The following is a 23,063-nucleotide window of genomic DNA, read 5'->3' as shown; positions in this document are numbered from 1 at the left end:
GGTCCATAATTGGAATGAGTTGAGTATAAATCCTTCAACAAGGATCAAGTGGAGGGCAAGTCTGGTGCCAGCAGCCGCGGTAATTCCAGCTCCACTAGCGTATATTAAAGTTGTTGCGGTTAAAACGTTCGAAGTTGATTGCCCGTCCAGACACGTGACCGCCACGGGCGCCCGGTTACACGCCGGGGCCGTTCGTGCGCGCGCTCACGGCTGCGACTCACAATGGTGTACTTGGGCGTTACTCTGTGAACGAGTACCGTGCTACCGGTTAACTCCGGCACGGGCTCCTCATGGTGCTCAAGATACTCACATTTACCTTGAACAAATTAGAGTGCTCAAAGCAGGCTAAGACAAAGCGTCCGGCCCCCCCGTGGGGTTGGCGTTGGCCGAGAATAATCTTGCATGGAATAATGGAATATGACCTCGGTTTATACGATTTCGTTGGTTTGTCAGAAACCTAGAGGTAATGATTAACAGAAGTAGTTGGGGGCATTGGTATTACGGCGCGAGAGGTGAAATTCGTAGACCGTCGTAGGACCAACTGAAGCGAAAGCGTTTGCCATGGATGCTTTCTTTAATCAAGAACGAAAGTTAGAGGATCGAAGGCGATTAGATACCGCCCTAGTTCTAACCGTAAACGATGCCAATTAGCAATTGGGAGACGCTACCCCTATTCGGTGCTCTCAGTCGCTTCCGGGAAACCAAAATCGGGTTCCGGGGGAAGTATGGTTGCAAAGTTGAAACTTAAATTAATTGATGGAAGGGCACCACTAGAAGTGGAGCTTGCGGCTTAATTTGACTTAACACGGGAAAATTTACCAGGTCCAAACTTATCGAGGTAAGACAGATTGATAGCTCTTTCTCAAATTTAAGGGTAGTGGTGCATGGCCGTTCTTAGTTCGTGGAATGATTTGTCTGGTTAATTCCGATAACGAACGTGACTCAAACATGCTAACTAGAACGCTGTCAGCAGTGCGCCTCCGGGCGCACCTGACGTTACAGCCGGGCGGCGCCTTCACGGGCGGTCGTCGGCTACGTTTGCCCTGCTTAGCGGGACAACTTGTGTTTAGCAAGCTGAGAATGAGCGATAACAGGTCCGTGATGCCCTTAGATGTTCTGGGCTGCACGCGTGCTACAATGTGGGTCGCAGCGTGTTCTCGCCAATAGGCGCCCCCATTCCGAGAGGAACGGGAAATCACTAAAATGCCCATCTAGTCGGGATTGGGGACTGCAACGGTCCCCATGAACCTGGAATTTCTAGTAAGCACTAGTCATTAGCTAGTGCTGATTACGTCCCTGCCCTTTGTACACACCGCCCGTCGCTACTACCGATGGATTATTTAGTGAGGTTTCTGGAGGCTTACCTTCCGCGGTTCCTTCGTGAGCTGCAGCTGGCATGGCTGAAGTTGACCGAACTTGATGATTTAGAGGAAGTAAAAGTCGTAACAAGGTTTCCGTAGGTGAACCTGCGGAAGGATCATTACTGATGATCGTCCGCGAGTGACCAACCATGGGCTGCCTTCGGTGTAGCTCGGTCGCTCGCTTGCTATGTGTCAGAATTTGTTGAAAGCAAACTCGTTCGTTGTACACTTTGATGGGCAACCATCACTGTGTCTCCGTGCCGTGCTAGATCTCCCCTAGCCGTAAGGCACTTTGAACGCCCCTTCGACGACGAGTTACAAGAGTGTGGTATGTGTCATAATCTGGTGAAGCTTTCTGCATGTGATGTGCCTTGTGTGGATCCGTGGCCATCGCATTGTGTCTGGTGTGTAGGTACCCAGACACTTAAGCAAACTCGATCGTTGTACACTTTGATGGGCAACCATCACTGTGTCTCCGTGCCGAGCTAGATCTCCCCTAGCCGTAAGGTACTTTGAACGCCCCTTCGACGACGAGTTACAAGAGTGTGGTATGTGTCATAATCTGGTGAAGCTTTCTGCATGTGATGTGCCTTGTGTGGATCCGTGGCCATCGCATTGTGTCTGGTGTGTAGGTACCCAGACACTTAAGCAAACTCGATCGTTGTACACTTTGATGGGTGACCATCACTGTGTCTCCGTGCCGTGCTAGATCTCCCCTAGCCGTAAGGTACTTTGAACGCCCCTTCGACGACGAGTTACAAGAGTGTGGTATGTGTCATAATCTGGTGAAGCTTTCTGCATGTGATGTGTCTTGTGTGGATCCGTGGCCATCGCATTGTGTCTGGTGTGTAGGTACCCAGACACTTAAGCAAACTCGATCGTTGTACACTAAGCAAACTCGATCGTTGTACACTTTGATGGGCAACCATCACTGTGTCTCCGTGCCGTGCTAGATCTCCCCTAGCCGTCAGGCACTTTGAACGCCCCTTCGACGACGAGTTACAAGAGTGTGGTATGTGTCAGAATCTGGTGAAGCTTTTTGCATGTGATGTGCCTTGTGTGGATCCGTGGCCATTGCATTGTGTGGTGTGTAGGTACCCAGACACTTAAGCAAACTCGATCGTTGTACACTTTGATGGGTGACCATCACTGTGTCTCCGTGCCGAGCTAGATCTCCCCTAGCCGTAAGGTACTTTGAACGCCCCTTCGACGACGAGTTACAAGAGTGTGGTATGTGTCATAATCTGGTGAAGCTTTCTGCATGTGATGTGCCTTGTGTGGATCCGTGGCCATCGCATTGTGTCTGGTGTGTAGGTACCCAGACACTTAAGCAAACTCGATCGTTGTACACTTTGATGGGTGACCATCACTGTGTCTCCGTGCCGTGCTAGATCTCCCCTAGCCGTAAGGTACTTTGAACGCCCCTTCGACGACGAGTTACAAGAGTGTGGTATGTGTCATAATCTGGTGAAGCTTTCTGCATGTGATGTGTCTTGTGTGGATCCGTGGCCATCGCATTGTGTCTGGTGTGTAGGTACCCAGACACTTAAGCAAACTCGATCGTTGTACACTTTGATGGGCAACCATCACTGTGTCTCCGTGCCGAGCTAGATCTCCCCTAGCCGTAAGGTACTTTGAACGCCCCTTCGACGACGAGTTACAAGAGTGTGGTATGTGTCATAATCTGGTGAAGCTTTCTGCATGTGATGTGCCTTGTGTGGATCCGTGGCCATCGCATTGTGTCTGGTGTGTAGGTACCCAGACACTTAAGCAAACTCGATCGTTGTACACTTTGATGGGCAACCATCACTGTGTCTCCGTGCCGAGCTAGATCTCCCCTAGCCGTAAGGTACTTTGAACGCCCCTTCGACGACGAGTTACAAGAGTGTGGTATGTGTCATAATCTGGTGAAGCTTTCTGCATGTGATGTGCCTTGTGTGGATCCGTGGCCATCGCATTGTGTCTGGTGTGTAGGTACCCAGACACTTAAGCAAACTCGATCGTTGTACACTTTGATGGGTGACCATCACTGTGTCTCCGTGCCGTGCTAGATCTCCCCTAGCCGTAAGGTACTTTGAACGCCCCTTCGACGACGAGTTACAAGAGTGTGGTATGTGTCATAATCTGGTGAAGCTTTCTGCATGTGATGTGTCTTGTGTGGATCCGTGGCCATCGCATTGTGTCTGGTGTGTAGGTACCCAGACACTTAAGCAAACTCGATCGTTGTACACTTTGATGGGCAACCATCACTGTGTCTCCGTGCCGAGCTAGATCTCCCCTAGCCGTAAGGTACTTTGAACGCCCCTTCGACGACGAGTTACAAGAGTGTGGTATGTGTCATAATCTGGTGAAGCTTTCTGCATGTGATGTGCCTTGTGTGGATCCGTGGCCATCGCATTGTGTCTGGTGTGTAGGTACCCAGACACTTAAGCAAACTCGATCGTTGTACACTTTGATGGGCAACCATCACTGTGTCTCCGTGCCGAGCTAGATCTCCCCTAGCCGTAAGGTACTTTGAACGCCCCTTCGACGACGAGTTACAAGAGTGTGGTATGTGTCAGAATCTGGTGAAGCTTTTTGCATGTGATGTGCCTTGTGTGGATCCGTGGCCATTGCATTGTGTCTGGTGTGTAGGTACCCAGACACTTAAGCAAACTCGATCGTTGTACACTTTGATGGGTGACCATCACTGTGTCTCCGTGCCGAGCTAGATCTCCCCTAGCCGTAAGGTACTTTGAACGCCCCTTCGACGACGAGTTACAAGAGTGTGGTATGTGTCATAATCTGGTGAAGCTTTCTGCATGTGATGTGCCTTGTGTGGATCCGTGGCCATCGCATTGTGTCTGGTGTGTAGGTACCCAGACACTTAAGCAAACTCGATCGTTGTACACTTTGATGGGCAACCATCACTGTGTCTCCGTGCCGAGCTAGATCTCCCCTAGCCGTAAGGTACTTTGAACGCCCCTTCGACGACGAGTTACAAGAGTGTGGTATGTGTCAGAATCTGGTGAAGCTTTTTGCATGTGATGTGCCTTGTGTGGATCCGTGGCCATTGCATTGTGTCTGGTGTGTAGGTACCCAGACACTTAAGCAAACTCGATCGTTGTACACTTTGATGGGTGACCATCACTGTGTCTCCGTGCCGAGCTAGATCTCCCCTAGCCGTAAGGCACTTGAACGCCCCTTCGACGACGAGTTACAAGAGTGTGGTATGTGTCATAATCTGGTGAAGCTTTCTGCATGTGATGTGCCTTGTGTGGATCCGTGGCCATCGCATTGTGTCTGGTGTGTAGGTACCCAGACACTTAAGCAAACTCGATCGTTGTACACTTTGATGGGCAACCATCACTGTGTCTCCGTGCCGTGCTAGATCTCCCCTAGCCGTAAGTCACTTTGAACGCCCCTTCGACGACGAGTTACAAGAGTGTGGTATGTGTCAGAATCTGGTGAAGCTTTTTGCATGTGATGTGCCTTGTGTGGATCCGTGGCCATTGCATTGGGTCTGGTGTGTAGGTACCCAGACACTTAAGCAAACTCGTTCGTTGTACACTTTGATGGGTGACCATCACTGTGTCTCCGTGCCGAGCTAGATCTCCCCTAGCCGTAAGGTACTTTGAACGCCCCTTCGACGACGAGTTACAAGAGTGTGGTATGTGTCATAATCTGGTGAAGCTTTCTGCATGTGATGTGCCTTGTGTGGATCCGTGGCCATCGCATTGTGTCTGGTGTGTAGGTACCCAGACACTTAAGCAAACTCGATCGTTGTACACTTTGATGGGCAACCATCACTGTGTCTCCGTGCCGTGCTAGATCTCCCCTAGCCGTAAGGCACTTTGAACGCCCCTTCGACGACGAGTTACAAGAGTGTGGTATGTGTCAGAATCTGGTGAAGCTTTCTGCATGTGATGTGCCTTGTGTGGATCCGTGGCCATCGCATTGTGTCTGGTGTGTAGGTACCCAGACACTTAAGCAAACTCGATCGTTGTACACTTTGATGGGCAACCATCACTGTGTCCCCGTGCCGAGCTAGATCTCCCCTAGCCGTAAGGTACTTTGAACGCCCCTTCGACGACGAGTTACAAGAGTGTGGTATGTGTCATAATCTGGTGAAGCTTTCTGCATGTGATGTGCCTTGTGTGGATCCGTGGCCATTGCATTGTGTCTGGTGTGTAGGTACCCAGACACTTAAGCAAACTCGATCGTTGTACACTTTGATGGGCAACCATCACTGTGTCTCCGTGCCGTGCTAGATCTCCCCTAGCCGTAAGGCACTTTGAACGCCCCTTCGACGACGAGTTACAAGAGTGTGGTATGTGTCATAATCTGGTGAAGCTTTCTGCATGTGATGTGCCTTGTGTGGATCCGTGGCCATTGCATTGTGTCTGGTGTGTAGGTACCCAGACACTTAAGCAAACTCGATCGTTGTACACTTTGATGGGCAACCATCACTGTGTCTCCGTGCCGTGCTAGATCCCCCCTAGCCGTAAGGCACTTTGAACGCCCCTTCGACGACGAGTTACAAGAGTGTGGTATGTGTCAGAATCTGGTGAAGCTTTCTGCATGTGATGTGCCTTGTGTGGATCCGTGGCCATCGCATTGTGTCTGGTGTGTAGGTACCCAGACACTTAAGCAAACTCGATCGTTGTACACTTTGATGGGCAACCATCACTGTGTCCCCGTGCCGTGCTAGATCTCCCCTAGCCGTCAGGCACTTTGAACGCCCCTTCGACGACGAGTTACAAGAGTGTGGTATGTGTCAGAATCTGGTGAAGCTTTCTGCATGTGATGTGCCTTGTGTGGATCCGTGGCCATTGCATTGTGTCTGGTGTGTAGGTACCCAGACACTTAGAACGCTTGCGCGGAAAGCAAACTCGATCGTTGTACACTTTGATGGGTGACCATCACTGTGTCTCCGTGCCGTGCTAGATCTCCCCTAGCCGTAAGGTACTTTGAACGCCCCTTCGACGACGAGTTACAAGAGTGTGGTATGTGTCAGAATCTGGTGAAGCTTTTTGCATGTGATGTGCCTTGTGTGGATCCGTGGCCATTGCATTGTGTCTGGTGTGTAGGTACCCAGACACTTAAGCAAACTCGTTCGTTGTACACTTTGATGGGTGACCATCACTGTGTCTCCGTGCCGAGCTAGATCTCCCCTAGCCGTAAGGTACTTTGAACGCCCCTTCGACGACGAGTTACAAGAGTGTGGTATGTGTCATAATCTGGTGAAGCTTTCTGCATGTGATGTGCCTTGTGTGGATCCGTGGCCATCGCATTGTGTCTGGTGTGTAGGTACCCAGACACTTAAGCAAACTCGATCGTTGTACACTTTGATGGGCAACCATCACTGTGTCTCCGTGCCGAGCTAGATCTCCCCTAGCCGTAAGGTACTTTGAACGCCCCTTCGACGACGAGTTACAAGAGTGTGGTATGTGTCATAATCTGGTGAAGCTTTCTGCATGTGATGTGCCTTGTGTGGATCCGTGGCCATCGCATTGTGTCTGGTGTGTAGGTACCCAGACACTTAAGCAAACTCGATCGTTGTACACTTTGATGGGCAACCATCACTGTGTCTCCGTGCCGAGCTAGATCTCCCCTAGCCGTAAGGTACTTTGAACGCCCCTTCGACGACGAGTTACAAGAGTGTGGTATGTGTCATAATCTGGTGAAGCTTTCTGCATGTGATGTGCCTTGTGTGGATCCGTGGCCATCGCATTGTGTCTGGTGTGTAGGTACCCAGACACTTAAGCAAACTCGATCGTTGTACACTTTGATGGGCAACCATCACTGTGTCTCCGTGCCGAGCTAGATCTCCCCTAGCCGTAAGGTACTTTGAACGCCCCTTCGACGACGAGTTACAAGAGTGTGGTATGTGTCATAATCTGGTGAAGCTTTCTGCATGTGATGTGCCTTGTGTGGATCCGTGGCCATCGCATTGTGTCTGGTGTGTAGGTACCCAGACACTTAAGCAAACTCGATCGTTGTACACTTTGATGGGCAACCATCACTGTGTCTCCGTGCCGAGCTAGATCTCCCCTAGCCGTAAGGTACTTTGAACGCCCCTTCGACGACGAGTTACAAGAGTGTGGTATGTGTCAGAATCTGGTGAAGCTTTTTGCATGTGATGTGCCTTGTGTGGATCCGTGGCCATCGCATTGTGTCTGGTGTGTAGGTACCCAGACACTTAAGCAAACTCGATCGTTGTACACTTTGATGGGCAACCATCACTGTGTCTCCGTGCCGAGCTAGATCTCCCCTAGCCGTAAGGTACTTTGAACGCCCCTTCGACGACGAGTTACAAGAGTGTGGTATGTGTCAGAATCTGGTGAAGCTTTCTGCATGTGATGTGCCTTGTGTGGATCCGTGGCCATTGCATTGTGTCTGGTGTGTAGGTACCCAGACACTTAAGCAAACTCGATCGTTGTACACTTTGATGGGCAACCATCACTGTGTCTCCGTGCCGTGCTAGATCTCCCCTAGCCGTAAGGCACTTTGAACGCCCCTTCGACGACGAGTTACAAGAGTGTGGTATGTGTCAGAATCTGGTGAAGCTTCTGCATGTGATGTGCCTTGTGTGGATCCGTGGCCATTGCATTGTGCCTGGTGCTTAGATACCCAGACACTTAGAACGCTTGCGCGGAAGTCATTCCATTGGTTCATTCCAAAAGTCTTCGGACTTATAAAATATTACAAGTGTCGACTCTCTCGGACCGAAAATAAGAAGACAACTACGAATAACAAGAAAAAGAAGCTAATAATGGAAAGTATTCTTCTTCAAAGTAGGAACAAAAATTTTACAAGTGTTGAAAAATTTCCTAAGTCCAAAAAATTTTCTAAGTCCAGAAAATTTTCTAAGTCCATCAAAATGGAAGAAGAAGAAGAAGAAGAAGAAACAGAAGTTGAAAATTTTTCTAAGTCCAAAAAATTTTCTAAGTCCAGAAAATTTTCTAAGTCCAAAGTGTTGGACCAATTTCCGAAGGCCCATAGGTTGCACTGAATTTTCCTAAGTTGGCCACAAGTACCCATGAGGTATCGAGAAGGTTCACCCGAAGGACATAATATGTCCCAAAGTACCGATAGAGCACCCACAAAGAGCACCCAATTGGCCTAAGTTGGCCAAAAGTACCGATAGAGTACCCACAAGTAGCACTGAGTTGGCCTAAGTTGGCCAAAAGTACCGATAGAGTACCCACAAATAGCACCGAATGGGCCTAAGTTGGCCAAAAGTACCGATAGAGTACCCACAAGAAGCACTGAGTTGGCCTAAGTTGGCCAAAAGTACCGATAGAGTACCCACAAATAGCACCCAGTTGGCCTAAGTTGGCCAAAAGTACCGATAAAGCACCCACAAGTAGCACCCAATTGGCCTATGTTGGCCAAAAGTACCGATAGAGTACCCACAAATAGCACCCAGTTGGCCTAAGTTGGCCAAAAGTACCGATAGAGCACCCACAAGTAGCACCCAATTGGCCTATGTTGGCCAAAAGTACCGATAGAGTACCCACAAATAGCACCGAATGGGCCTAAGTTGGCCAAAAGTACCGATAGAGTACCCACAAATAGCACCGCGTTGGCCTAAGTTGGCCAAAAGTACCGATAGAGTACCCACAAGTAGCACTGAGTTGGCCTAAGTTGGCCAAAAGTACTGATAGAGTACCCACAAATAGCACCGAATGGGCCTAACATGGCCAAAAGTACCGATAGAGTACCCACAAATAGCACCGAATGGGCCTAACATGGCCAAAAGTACCGATAGAGCACCCACATATAGCACCCCATTGGCCTAAGTTGGCCAAAAGTACCGATAGAGTACCCACAAAGAGCACCCAATTGGCCTAAGTTGGCCAAAAGTACCGCCAAGTAGCACCATAGAGGCCCGAGTAGAGCGAAATGTGGGCCAAATTGAACATTTGAAAATTTTTACAAGTCCAGAAAATTTTCTAAGTCCAGAAAATTTTCTAAGTCCAAAGAGTTGGACAAATTTCCTTAGGCCCAAAGGTTGCACTGAATGTTCCTAAGTTGGCCATCAGTACCCATGAAGTATAGCGAAGGTTCACCCGAAAGACACAATACGCCCTAAAGTACCCACAGAGTACCCACAAGTTGCACCCAATTGGCCTAAGTTGGCCAGAAGTACCGACAAGTACCACCATAGAAGCCCGAGTAGAGCGAAATGTGGGCCAAAGTACCGAGTAGTTGCCACAAATGCCCAAATGGATACCAAAATGTGGTACCAAGTACCTAACTGTTGCAACAAATGCTAGCTTTCTGAGCAAAAGCTGTGGACCAATTTCGTAGAAGAACCGCCTAGGCGAAAAGGCAAAAATCGCCGAAGCTGGCCCGCTCGCAGAGCTCGCGGGCCAGGAGATACTCATAGGGCGATTTACTAGAGTGGGGAACTTGAGAATTTTTGTGTCCGAGACTTTGGGCAACTTCGCGGCCGCCCCCTTAAAGTAAAAGATTTTCTCTGGGTGCCTAAAATTCGCAATTCCCGCAAAGTCGGGAAGACGTTAAAGTTTTTGCCCAAAAAATGGCCATCGATTTAAGATGATTTTCCAATAAGAAAATTTTTCCTAAGATGAATTTTTTCGAATATTTCCTAAACTAAGCGTCGGAGCACATGGCCGTGGAGGAACTTTTGGTAGCTTTTGGCAAGGGCTATCGGATGAAATAATGCGAAAGGCCATCGGAGCGATATTGGATAAATGCGGGCACATAAACGTACCTAAGAAGTGAAAATTGGTACCTTGCACGCAGGATGCAAGAAATGCTTGAGTGTTAACCATCATCGGTACCAAGTACCTAGGTTATATCGAGTGCGTAGATGGAAGTCGGTACCAAAGGGAAACCTTCCTAGGCTAGGTGCACGCAAGTGAGTATGGATCGATCAGTAGAAAGATGGGAAGCCATAGGAAACCTTCCTAGGCTAGGTGCACGCAAGTGAGTATGGATCGATCAGTAGAAAGATGGGAAGCCATAGGAAACCTTCCTAGGCTAGGTGCACGCAAGTGAGTATGGATCGATCAGTAGAAAGTGGGAAGCCCAAGGAAACCTTCCTAGGCTAGGTGCACGCAAGTGAGTATGGATCGATCAGTAGAAAGATGGGAAGCCATAGGAAACCTTCCTAGGCTAGGTGCACGCAAGTGAGTATGGATCGATCAGTAGAAAGATGGGAAGCCCAAGGAAACCTTCCTAGGCTAGGTGCACGCAAGTGAGTATGGATCGATCAGTAGAAAGATGGGAAGCCATAGGAAACCTTCCTAGGCTAGGTGCACGCAAGTGAGTATGGATCGATCAGTAGAAAGATGGGAAGCCATAGGAAACCTTCCTAGGCTAGGTGCACGCAAGTGAGTATGGATCGATCAGTAGAAAGATGGGAAGCCATAGGAAACCTTCCTAGGCTAGGTGCACGCAAGTGAGTATGGATCGATCAGTAGAAAGTGGGAAGCCCAAGGAAACCTTCCTAGGCTAGGTGCACGCAAGTGAGTATGGATCGATCAGTAGAAAGATGGGAAGCCATAGGAAACCTTCCTAGGCTAGGTGCACGCAAGTGAGTATGGATCGATCAGTAGAAAGATGGGAAGCCCAAGGAAACCTTCCTAGGCTAGGTGCACGCAAGTGAGTATGGATCGATCAGTAGAAAGATGGGAAGCCATAGGAAACCTTCCTAGGCTAGGTGCACGCAAGTGAGTATGGATCGATCAGTAGAAAGATGGGAAGCCCAAGGAAACCTTCCTAGGCTAGGTGCACGCAAGTGAGTATGGATCGATCAGTAGAAAGATGGGAAGCCATAGGAAACCTTCCTAGGCTAGGTGCACGCAAGTGAGTATGGATCGATCAGTAGAAAGATGGGAAGCCCAAGGAAACCTTCCTAGGCTAGGTGCACGCAAGTGAGTATGGATCGATCAGTAGAAAGATGGGAAGCCATAGGAAACCTTCCTAGGCTAGGTGCACGCAAGTGAGTATGGATCGATCAGTAGAAAGATGGGAAGCCCAAGGAAACCTTCCTAGGCTAGGTGCACGCAAGTGAGTATGGATCGATCAGTAGAAAGATGGGAAGCCCAAGGAAACCTTCCTAGGCTAGGTGCACGCAAGTGAGTATGGATCGATCAGTAGAAAGATGGGAAGCCATAGGAAACCTTCCTAGGCTAGGTGCACGCAAGTGAGTATGGATCGATCAGTAGAAAGATGGGAAGCCATAGGAAACCTTCCTAGGCTAGGTGCACGCAAGTGAGTATGGATCGATCAGTAGAAAGTGGGAAGCCCAAGGAAACCTTCCTAGGCTAGGTGCACGCAAGTGAGTATGGATCGATCAGTAGAAAGATGGGAAGCCATAGGAAACCTTCCTAGGCTAGGTGCACGCAAGTGAGTATGGATCGATCAGTAGAAAGATGGGAAGCCATAGGAAACCTTCCTAGGCTAGGTGCACGCAAGTGAGTATGGATCGATCAGTAGAAAGTGGGAAGCCCAAGGAAACCTTCCTAGGCTAGGTGCACGCAAGTGAGTATGGATCGATCAGTAGAAAGATGGGAAGCCATAGGAAACCTTCCTAGGCTAGGTGCACGCAAGTGAGTATGGATCGATCAGTAGAAAGATGGGAAGCCCAAGGAAACCTTCCTAGGCTAGGTGCACGCAAGTGAGTATGGATCGATCAGTAGAAAGATGGGAAGCCATAGGAAACCTTCCTAGGCTAGGTGCACGCAAGTGAGTATGGATCGATCAGTAGAAAGATGGGAAGCCCAAGGAAACCTTCCTAGGCTAGGTGCACGCAAGTGAGTATGGATCGATCAGTAGAAAGATGGGAAGCCATAGGAAACCTTCCTAGGCTAGGTGCACGCAAGTGAGTATGGATCGATCAGTAGAAAGATGGGAAGCCCAAGGAAACCTTCCTAGGCTAGGTGCACGCAAGTGAGTATGGATCGATCAGTAGAAAGATGGGAAGCCATAGGAAACCTTCCTAGGCTAGGTGCACGCAAGTGAGTATGGATCGATCAGTAGAAAGATGGGAAGCCCAAGGAAACCTTCCTAGGCTAGGTGCACGCAAGTGAGTATGGATCGATCAGTAGAAAGATGGGAAGCCCAAGGAAACCTTCCTAGGCTAGGTGCACGCAAGTGAGTATGGATCGATCAGTAGAAAGATGGGAAGCCCAAGGAAACCTTCCTAGGCTAGGTGCACGCAAGTGAGTATGGATCGATCAGTAGAAAGATGGGAAGCCCAAGGAAACCTTCCTAGGCTAGGTGCACGCAAGTGAGTATGGATCGATCAGTAGAAAGATGGGAAGCCATAGGAAACCTTCCTAGGCTAGGTGCACGCAAGTGAGTATGGATCGATCAGTAGAAAGATGGGAAGCCATAGGAAACCTTCCTAGGCTAGGTGCACGCAAGTGAGTATGGATCGATCAGTAGAAAGTGGGAAGCCCAAGGAAACCTTCCTAGGCTAGGTGCACGCAAGTGAGTATGGATCGATCAGTAGAAAGATGGGAAGCCATAGGAAACCTTCCTAGGCTAGGTGCACGCAAGTGAGTATGGATCGATCAGTAGAAAGATGGGAAGCCATAGGAAACCTTCCTAGGCTAGGTGCACGCAAGTGAGTATGGATCGATCAGTAGAAAGTGGGAAGCCCAAGGAAACCTTCCTAGGCTAGGTGCACGCAAGTGAGTATGGATCGATCAGTAGAAAGATGGGAAGCCATAGGAAACCTTCCTAGGCTAGGTGCACGCAAGTGAGTATGGATCGATCAGTAGAAAGATGGGAAGCCCAAGGAAACCTTCCTAGGCTAGGTGCACGCAAGTGAGTATGGATCGATCAGTAGAAAGATGGGAAGCCATAGGAAACCTTCCTAGGCTAGGTGCACGCAAGTGAGTATGGATCGATCAGTAGAAAGATGGGAAGCCCAAGGAAACCTTCCTAGGCTAGGTGCACGCAAGTGAGTATGGATCGATCAGTAGAAAGATGGGAAGCCATAGGAAACCTTCCTAGGCTAGGTGCACGCAAGTGAGTATGGATCGATCAGTAGAAAGATGGGAAGCCCAAGGAAACCTTCCTAGGCTAGGTGCACGCAAGTGAGTATGGATCGATCAGTAGAAAGATGGGAAGCCATAGGAAACCTTCCTAGGCTAGGTGCACGCAAGTGAGTATGGATCGATCAGTAGAAAGATGGGAAGCCCAAGGAAACCTTCCTAGGCTAGGTGCACGCAAGTGAGTATGGATCGATCAGTAGAAAGATGGGAAGCCCAAGGAAACCTTCCTAGGCTAGGTGCACGCAAGTGAGTATGGATCGATCAGTAGAAAGATGGGAAGCCCAAGGAAACCTTCCTAGGCTAGGTGCACGCAAGTGAGTATGGATCGATCAGTAGAAAGATGGGAAGCCCAAGGAAACCTTCCTAGGCTAGGTGCACGCAAGTGAGTATGGATCGATCAGTAGAAAGATGGGAAGCCATAGGAAACCTTCCTAGGCTAGGTGCACGCAAGTGAGTATGGATCGATCAGTAGAAAGATGGGAAGCCATAGGAAACCTTCCTAGGCTAGGTGCACGCAAGTGAGTATGGATCGATCAGTAGAAAGATGGGAAGCCATAGGAAACCTTCCTAGGCTAGGTGCACGCAAGTGAGTATGGATCGATCAGTAGAAAGTGGGAAGCCCAAGGAAACCTTCCTAGGCTAGGTGCACGCAAGTGAGTATGGATCGATCAGTAGAAAGATGGGAAGCCATAGGAAACCTTCCTAGGCTAGGTGCACGCAAGTGAGTATGGATCGATCAGTAGAAAGATGGGAAGCCATAGGAAACCTTCCTAGGCTAGGTGCACGCAAGTGAGTATGGATCGATCAGTAGAAAGTGGGAAGCCCAAGGAAACCTTCCTAGGCTAGGTGCACGCAAGTGAGTATGGATCGATCAGTAGAAAGATGGGAAGCCATAGGAAACCTTCCTAGGCTAGGTGCACGCAAGTGAGTATGGATCGATCAGTAGAAAGATGGGAAGCCCAAGGAAACCTTCCTAGGCTAGGTGCACGCAAGTGAGTATGGATCGATCAGTAGAAAGATGGGAAGCCATAGGAAACCTTCCTAGGCTAGGTGCACGCAAGTGAGTATGGATCGATCAGTAGAAAGATGGGAAGCCATAGGAAACCTTCCTAGGCTAGGTGCACGCAAGTGAGTATGGATCGATCAGTAGAAAGATGGGAAGCCATAGGAAACCTTCCTAGGCTAGGTGCACGCAAGTGAGTATGGATCGATCAGTAGAAAGTGGGAAGCCCAAGGAAACCTTCCTAGGCTAGGTGCACGCAAGTGAGTATGGATCGATCAGTAGAAAGATGGGAAGCCATAGGAAACCTTCCTAGGCTAGGTGCACGCAAGTGAGTATGGATCGATCAGTAGAAAGATGGGAAGCCCAAGGAAACCTTCCTAGGCTAGGTGCACGCAAGTGAGTATGGATCGATCAGTAGAAAGATGGGAAGCCATAGGAAACCTTCCTAGGCTAGGTGCACGCAAGTGAGTATGGATCGATCAGTAGAAAGATGGGAAGCCCAAGGAAACCTTCCTAGGCTAGGTGCACGCAAGTGAGTATGGATCGATCAGTAGAAAGATGGGAAGCCATAGGAAACCTTCCTAGGCTAGGTGCACGCAAGTGAGTATGGATCGATCAGTAGAAAGATGGGAAGCCCAAGGAAACCTTCCTAGGCTAGGTGCACGCAAGTGAGTATGGATCGATCAGTAGAAAGATGGGAAGCCATAGGAAACCTTCCTAGGCTAGGTGCACGCAAGTGAGTATGGATCGATCAGTAGAAAGATGGGAAGCCCAAGGAAACCTTCCTAGGCTAGGTGCACGCAAGTGAGTATGGATCGATCAGTAGAAAGATGGGAAGCCCAAGGAAACCTTCCTAGGCTAGGTGCACGCAAGTGAGTATGGATCGATCAGTAGAAAGATGGGAAGCCATAGGAAACCTTCCTAGGCTAGGTGCACGCAAGTGAGTATGGATCGATCAGTAGAAAGATGGGAAGCCATAGGAAACCTTCCTAGGCTAGGTGCACGCAAGTGAGTATGGATCGATCAACCTTCCTAGGCTAGGTGCACGCAAGTGAGTATGGATCGATCAGTAGAAAGATGGGAAGCCATAGGAAACCTTCCTAGGCTAGGTGCACGCAAGTGAGTATGGATCGATCAGTAGAAAGATGGGAAGCCATAGGAAACCTTCCTAGGCTAGGTGCACGCAAGTGAGTATGGATCGATCAGTAGAAAGTGGGAAGCCCAAGGAAACCTTCCTAGGCTAGGTGCACGCAAGTGAGTATGGATCGATCAGTAGAAAGATGGGAAGCCATAGGAAACCTTCCTAGGCTAGGTGCACGCAAGTGAGTATGGATCGATCAGTAGAAAGATGGGAAGCCCAAGGAAACCTTCCTAGGCTAGGTGCACGCAAGTGAGTATGGATCGATCAGTAGAAAGATGGGAAGCCATAGGAAACCTTCCTAGGCTAGGTGCACGCAAGTGAGTATGGATCGATCAGTAGAAAGATGGGAAGCCCAAGGAAACCTTCCTAGGCTAGGTGCACGCAAGTGAGTATGGATCGATCAGTAGAAAGATGGGAAGCCATAGGAAACCTTCCTAGGCTAGGTGCACGCAAGTGAGTATGGATCGATCAGTAGAAAGATGGGAAGCCCAAGGAAACCTTCCTAGGCTAGGTGCACGCAAGTGAGTATGGATCGATCAGTAGAAAGATGGGAAGCCATAGGAAACCTTCCTAGGCTAGGTGCACGCAAGTGAGTATGGATCGATCAGTAGAAAGATGGGAAGCCCAAGGAAACCTTCCTAGGCTAGGTGCACGCAAGTGAGTATGGATCGATCAGTAGAAAGATGGGAAGCCCAAGGAAACCTTCCTAGGCTAGGTGCACGCAAGTGAGTATGGATCGATCAGTAGAAAGATGGGAAGCCCAAGGAAACCTTCCTAGGCTAGGTGCACGCAAGTGAGTATGGATCGATCAGTAGAAAGATGGGAAGCCCAAGGAAACCTTCCTAGGCTAGGTGCACGCAAGTGAGTATGGATCGATCAGTAGAAAGATGGGAAGCCATAGGAAACCTTCCTAGGCTAGGTGCACGCAAGTGAGTATGGATCGATCAGTAGAAAGATGGGAAGCCATAGGAAACCTTCCTAGGCTAGGTGCACGCAAGTGAGTATGGATCGATCAGTAGAAAGTGGGAAGCCCAAGGAAACCTTCCTAGGCTAGGTGCACGCAAGTGAGTATGGATCGATCAGTAGAAAGATGGGAAGCCATAGGAAACCTTCCTAGGCTAGGTGCACGCAAGTGAGTATGGATCGATCAGTAGAAAGATGGGAAGCCATAGGAAACCTTCCTAGGCTAGGTGCACGCAAGTGAGTATGGATCGATCAGTAGAAAGTGGGAAGCCCAAGGAAACCTTCCTAGGCTAGGTGCACGCAAGTGAGTATGGATCGATCAGTAGAAAGATGGGAAGCCATAGGAAACCTTCCTAGGCTAGGTGCACGCAAGTGAGTATGGATCGATCAGTAGAAAGATGGGAAGCCCAAGGAAACCTTCCTAGGCTAGGTGCACGCAAGTGAGTATGGATCGATCAGTAGAAAGATGGGAAGCCATAGGAAACCTTCCTAGGCTAGGTGCACGCAAGTGAGTATGGATCGATCAGTAGAAAGATGGGAAGCCCAAGGAAACCTTCCTAGGCTAGGTGCACGCAAGTGAGTATGGATCGATCAGTAGAAAGATGGGAAGCCATAGGAAACCTTCCTAGGCTAGGTGCACGCAAGTGAGTATGGATCGATCAGTAGAAAGATGGGAAGCCCAAGGAAACCTTCCTAGGCTAGGTGCACGCAAGTGAGTATGGATCGATCAGTAGAAAGATGGGAAGCCATAGGAAACCTTCCTAGGCTAGGTGCACGCAAGTGAGTATGGATCGATCAGTAGAAAGATGGGAAGCCCAAGGAAACCTTCCTAGGCTAGGTGCACGCAAGTGAGTATGGATCGATCAGTAGAAAGATGGGAAGCCCAAGGAAACCTTCCTAGGCTAGGTGCACGCAAGTGAGTATGGATCGATCAGTAGAAAGATGGGAAGCCCAAGGAAACCTTCCTAGGCTAGGTGCACGCAAGTGAGTATGGATCGATCAGTAGAAAGATGGGAAGCCCAAGGAAACCTTCCTAGGCTAGGTGCACGCAAGTGAGTATGGATCGATCAGTAGAAAGATGGGAAGCCATAGGAAACCTTCCTAGGCTAGGTGCACGCAAGTGAGTATGGATCGATCAGTAGAAAGATGGGAAGCCATAGGAAACCTTCCTAGGCTAGGTGCACGCAAGTGAGTATGGATCGATCAGTAGAAAGTGGGAAGCCCAGTACCAAATGCCCTAGTGAAGACCGTAAACGAATATCATGAACCGATAAGGAGCACCAAATGCCCTAGTGAAGACCGTAAACGAATATCATGAACCGATAAGGAGCACCAAATGCCCTAGTGAAGACCGTAAACGAATATCATGAACCGAGAAGTAGCAACGAATGCCTGAAAAAGTACCAAGTCCACGGTATAGAGTAACGAGAGTTAACCGCCGTGATGTATGCAATGAGGGCAGCCATTGCATGGGTTCTGGACTTGGTTCGCGAATAACTTTTTTGCTAGACATCGGACAAAGTTGACGTGGAAGAACGAAATGTAGCATTTGGTGCCACCTATCCAAAACTTTTTCAAGATTGAAGATCCGATCGATACAGCCTGAGTTATAGGCAAAAGTTGGTGCAAAATTGAGCATTTTTAATGGTGAAAAATCGGTACTCCTCGAATAGCTCCTGTTGGAAGCATCGGACCACATGGTCGTGGAGGAACATATTGTAGCGTGCGGTGTCAAGTATCGACACCCAAAACCGCATGTCCGATGGACGGAAAATGACCAAGTTATAGTGAAAACTTGGTTGCACCAAATTCCCGAAGAAGTGCAACGAGAAGGTGAATGCGATGGTTGTTCGTCGAATAGCTCCGGCCACAGACATGGTAGCGATTAGTGGTGCATGGAAGAAATCTAGCCACAAGTGCCATCTACCCATGGCCAGAAGAAAGTGTGGCCATATCTTGGATACCGGCGGAGCTATGGGGCAAATATGGGCCAAAAATGGTGCAAGTTGGACCAACAATCCGACCAAGTGCGCGAGGCGCTTTCGTGAATAGCTCCGGCCACAGACATGGTAGCGATTAGTGGTGCATGGAAGAAATCTAGCCACAAGTGCCATCTACCCATGGCCAGAAGAAAGTGTGGCCATATCTTGGATACCGGCGGAGCTATGGGGCAAATATGGGCCAAAAATGGTGCAAGTTGGACCAAAAATCCGAAAAAGTACCTAGGTAAATGCGATGGTTGTTCGTCGAATAGCTCCGGCCACAGACATGGTAGCGATTAGTGGTGCATGGAAGAAATCTAGCCACAAGTGCCATCTACCCATGGCCAGAAGAAAGTGTGGCGCTATCTTGGATACCGGCGGAGCTATGGGGCAAATATGGGCCAAAAATGGTGCAAGTTGGACCAAAAATCCGACCAAGTGCGCGAGGCGCTTTCGTGAATAGCTCCGGCCACATACATGGTAGCGATTAGTGGTGCATGGAAGAAATCTAGCCACAAGTGCCATCTACCCATGGCCAGAAGAAAGTGTGGCCATATCTTGGATACCGGCGGAGCTATGGGGCAAATATGGGCCAAAAATGGTGCAAGTTGGACCAAAAATCCGAAAAAGTACCTAGGTAAATGCGATGGTTGTTCGTCGAATAGCTCCGGCCACAGACATGGTAGCGATTAGTGGTGCATGGAAGAAATCTAGCCACAAGTGCCATCTACCCATGGCCAGAAGAAAGTGTGGCGCTATCTTGGATACCGGCGGAGCTATGGGGCAAATATGGGCCAAAAATGGTGCAAGTTGGACCAAAAATCCGACCAAGTGCGCGAGGCGCTTTCGTGAATAGCTCCGGCCACATACATGGTAGCGATTAGTGGTGCATGGAAGAAATCTAGCCACAAGTGCCATCTACCCATGGCCAGAAGAAAGTGTGGCCATATCTTGGATACCGGCGGAGCTATGGGGCAAATATGGGCCAAAAATGGGTAAAATTGTACGGTCCAAAGCCAAGGGTAAATTTTTTTATTCCTCTAATAACTTCTAGCACAGACATTGAATCGGTTGGTGATGTATGGATGAAATGTAGCAAACAGTTGGAACTACCCATAAAATCTTAAAGATTGACGATCCAATGTATAGAACCGGAGTAATGTGCGATACTTGGTGAAAAATCGAGTGAAAAATTAGCTATAAACTGTTTTTGGCCCATAACTCGAATACTAGACATCGGAAGGGGGGGTCGTAGAACGATTTTTTGTTGCCCTATCGATTCCCTATCGAACGAGCAAAAGTTGTTTTTTTGACCAAAAAGGACCCCTACTCTAGTAAAATTGGCCTGATTTTACTAGTCCCCGGTACCCGTACAGGCAAAATGAGCAAAATGCTCAAGTATGAATGGTTTTTGGCCCATAACTCGAATACTAGACGTCGCAGGGGGGTGTCATGGAACAATTTTTGGTAGCCCTTGAAATTATCTATCGAATGACATATACTTGATTTTTGGCCAAAAAGTTCCCTAGACTAGTAAAAATCGCATCATTTTACTAGAGTCGGGTACCCTGGACGAAAAACCGCTTTAGTTGCGGTTTTTGGCTAATAACTCGAATACTAGACGTCGCAGGGGGGTGTCGTGGAACAATTTTTGGTAGCCCTTGAAATTATCTATCGAATGACATATACTTGATTTTTGGCCAAAAAGTTCCCTAGACTAGTAAAAATCGCATCATTTTACTAGAGTCGGGTACCCTGGACGAAAAACCGCTTAAGTTGCGGTTTTTGGCTAATAACTCGAATACTAGACGTCGCAGGGGGGTGTCGTGGAACAATTTTTGGTAGCCCTTGAAATTATCTATCGAATGACATATACTTGATTTTTGGCCAAAAAGTTCCCTAGACTAGTAAAAATCGCATCATTTTACTAGAGTCGGGTACCCTGGACGAAAAACCGCTTAAGTTGCGGTTTTTGGCTAATAACTCGAATACTAGACGTCGCAGGGGGGTGTCGTGGAACAATTTTTGGTAGCCCTTGAAATTATCTATCGAATGACATATACTTGATTTTTTGACCAAAAAGTTCCTAGACTAGTAAAAATCGCATCATTTTACTAGAGTCGGGTACCCTGTACGAAAAACCGCTATAGTTGCGGTTTTTGGCCAATAACTCGAATACTAGACGTCGGAGGGGGGTGCCGTAGAACAATTTTTTGTAGCCCTTGAAATTACCTTTCGAATGATATATAGTGGTTTTTTGGTCAAACAGTGACCCCGAGACTAGTAACCCTCCATACACAAAACCGCCTAAAAAGTTTTGGTTTTGCAAAATTTTGAAAAGTGCGTCAAAAAAATTTTTTCAAAAAGTACCAAATCGTGATCAGAACTCACTATAGACCATAAAAAGTGAAATCCGATGGTCATTTGCAACACTTGGTCAATCGAGAAAAATTTCACTTTTTTACTAGAGTCGGGTACCCTGAACGAAAAATCGCTCAAGTGATGGTTTTTGGCCAATAACTCGAATACTAGACGTCGGAGGGGGGTGCCGTAGAACAATTTTTTGTAGCCCTTGAAATTACCTTTCGAATGATATATAGTGGTTTTTCGGTCAAACAGTGACCCCGAGACTAGTAACCCTCCATACACAAAACCGCCTACAAAAACTTTGTTTTGAAAAATTTTGAAAAGTTCAAAAAAATTTTTTTTTCAAAAACTACTAAAACGTGATAAGAACTTACTATAGACCATAAAAAGTGATATCCGATGATAATTTGCAAAAGTTGGTAACTAGTAAAAAATTTCACTTTTTTACTAGAGTCGGTGCAACGAGAAAAAAAAAGTCCGTGATGGAGAAAAATGGCACGTTTTCCACGCCTGTACGCTTTCGTTTACTATATAGGGGGTAGGTGAGCCAGAAGCATGATTTTGACTGAGTATGTATCTTTATGAATTGGACCCTTCTAAATCGATTGAGACTACCCCCAGGACGATCGGACGACTGCTTCTGGCTCAAAATGTGGTTTTTAGATTTTGATCGTCAATTATGAGAGAAAAAATCGATTAGAAGTAAAGATACGAAATGCTTGGTCTAAGTTGGGAAACGACTTCGGATATTTGTTGGACGTTGTCGTAGAAGGTCCGAGGACCAAGGAAAAGTGATTTCCAAGTGGATTTATGCACTATTAGTCGATGGTAAGATGTGAAATTAGTAGAACTTACCATACAGTTTGCGAAGTTGAAGCAATCGGTTGGTGAATATGGTACTGTCTGTCCAATTTGGTGGTTCGGAATGAGTGAAACGATGTTGATGATGGATAGACGTTCCGATTGCCCCCGATCGGGGAACATATAGTGGTCTTTAAGGTCCAAGTACCTATGTTTTGGTAAGCAGAACTGAGAGTTAAAGGATGAAAGTCGGCCATTCCTAATATCATCCTATCGGTGGTTCGCGAGTTGTTTGAGGACCGGAGCAGCTCGCGATGAAACGGTCCTAGGGTATTGGTTATCCATCCAAGGAAGAGTAAATGCGATCCTAGATGTGTGTCGTTGGCCGTTCTACCGGTATCGCCTATCGATGAGATATCGACGGGCATGCCTTACTCGAAAGTTGAATTCTAGGATCGATGGTCAAACAGACCTATGAGCGATAAACCAAACTGAACACGTATTGATGTCGGCTTTTCCTATCATTTGATGCCGCAGGTTGTTTAGGGACCGGAGCAACTTGCGGCCGAGACGGTCCCCGGGGGTTTCTTTCTCCAAGGAGTGGAAACTATTAAGCAAGAGTTGTAGCAAGATACGATCCTCTGATGTGTCGTTGGCCGTTCATGCGGTATCGCCTGTCGATGAGATATCGATGGGCATGCCTTACTCTACCGACCTTCTAATTGAGAGTATTAATCAGGGATCGATGGTCAAACAAGACCAATGAGCGATAAACCAAACTGAACACGTATTGATGTCGGCTTTTCCTATCATTTGATGCCGCAGGTTGTTTAGGGACCGGAGCAGCTTGCGGCCGAGACGGTCCCCGGGGAATTCGTTCTCCAAGGAGTGGAAACTATTAAGCAAGAGTTGTAGCAAGATACGATCCTCTGATGTGTCGTTGGCCGTTCAAGCGGTATCGCCTGTCGATGAGATATCGATGGGCATGCCTTACTCTCCCGACTGGATTACTGAGAGTTTAATCAGGGATCGATGGTCAAACAGACCAATGAGCGATAAACCAAACTGAACACGTATTGATGTCGGCATTTCCTATCATTTGTCGCAGGTTGTTTAGGGACCGGAGCAGCTTGCGACCGAGACGGTCCCCGGGGGTTTCTTTCTCTAAGGAGTGGAAACGATTAAGCAAAAGTCGTAGCAATAATCGATCACCTGATGTGTCGTTGGCCGTTCTTGCGGTATCGCCTGTCGATGAGATATCGATGGGCATGCCTTACTCTCCTGACTGTTTAATTGAGAGTTATAATCAGGGATCGATGGTCAAAAAGACCTATGAGCGATAAACCAAACTGAACACGTATTGATGTCGGCATTTCCTATCATTTGTCGCAGGTTGTTTGGGGACCGGAGCAGCTTGCGACCGAGACG

The 23,063-nt window shown here is 48.1% G+C and overlaps 1 long non-coding RNA gene across 1 annotated transcript in view; it reads left to right on the top strand.

Annotated features, from left to right (window-relative positions):
- The window catches only part of LOC125773841 (uncharacterized), a 33,413-nt gene extending 25,370 nt beyond the window's left edge, over window positions 1-8,043 (top strand). Inside the window, exons 5-11 of the long non-coding RNA XR_007420408.1 lie at window positions 1,994-2,213; window positions 2,676-2,895; window positions 3,336-3,430; window positions 4,311-4,435; window positions 4,875-4,969; window positions 5,190-6,525; window positions 7,626-8,043. This is a non-coding gene — a long non-coding RNA (uncharacterized LOC125773841). The remainder of the gene's footprint in view (window positions 1-1,993; window positions 2,214-2,675; window positions 2,896-3,335; window positions 3,431-4,310; window positions 4,436-4,874; window positions 4,970-5,189; window positions 6,526-7,625) is intronic.
- Window positions 8,044-23,063: the final 15,020 nt, after the last annotated feature.

This window comes from Anopheles funestus (assembly GCF_943734845.2).
Source record: "Anopheles funestus chromosome X unlocalized genomic scaffold, idAnoFuneDA-416_04 X_unloc_57, whole genome shotgun sequence".
In the NCBI taxonomy this organism is placed as follows: Eukaryota; Metazoa; Arthropoda; class Insecta; order Diptera; family Culicidae; genus Anopheles; species Anopheles funestus.
Note: the sequence above shows the minus strand (reverse complement) of the source record. Positions and strands in the feature narration are given on the sequence as shown.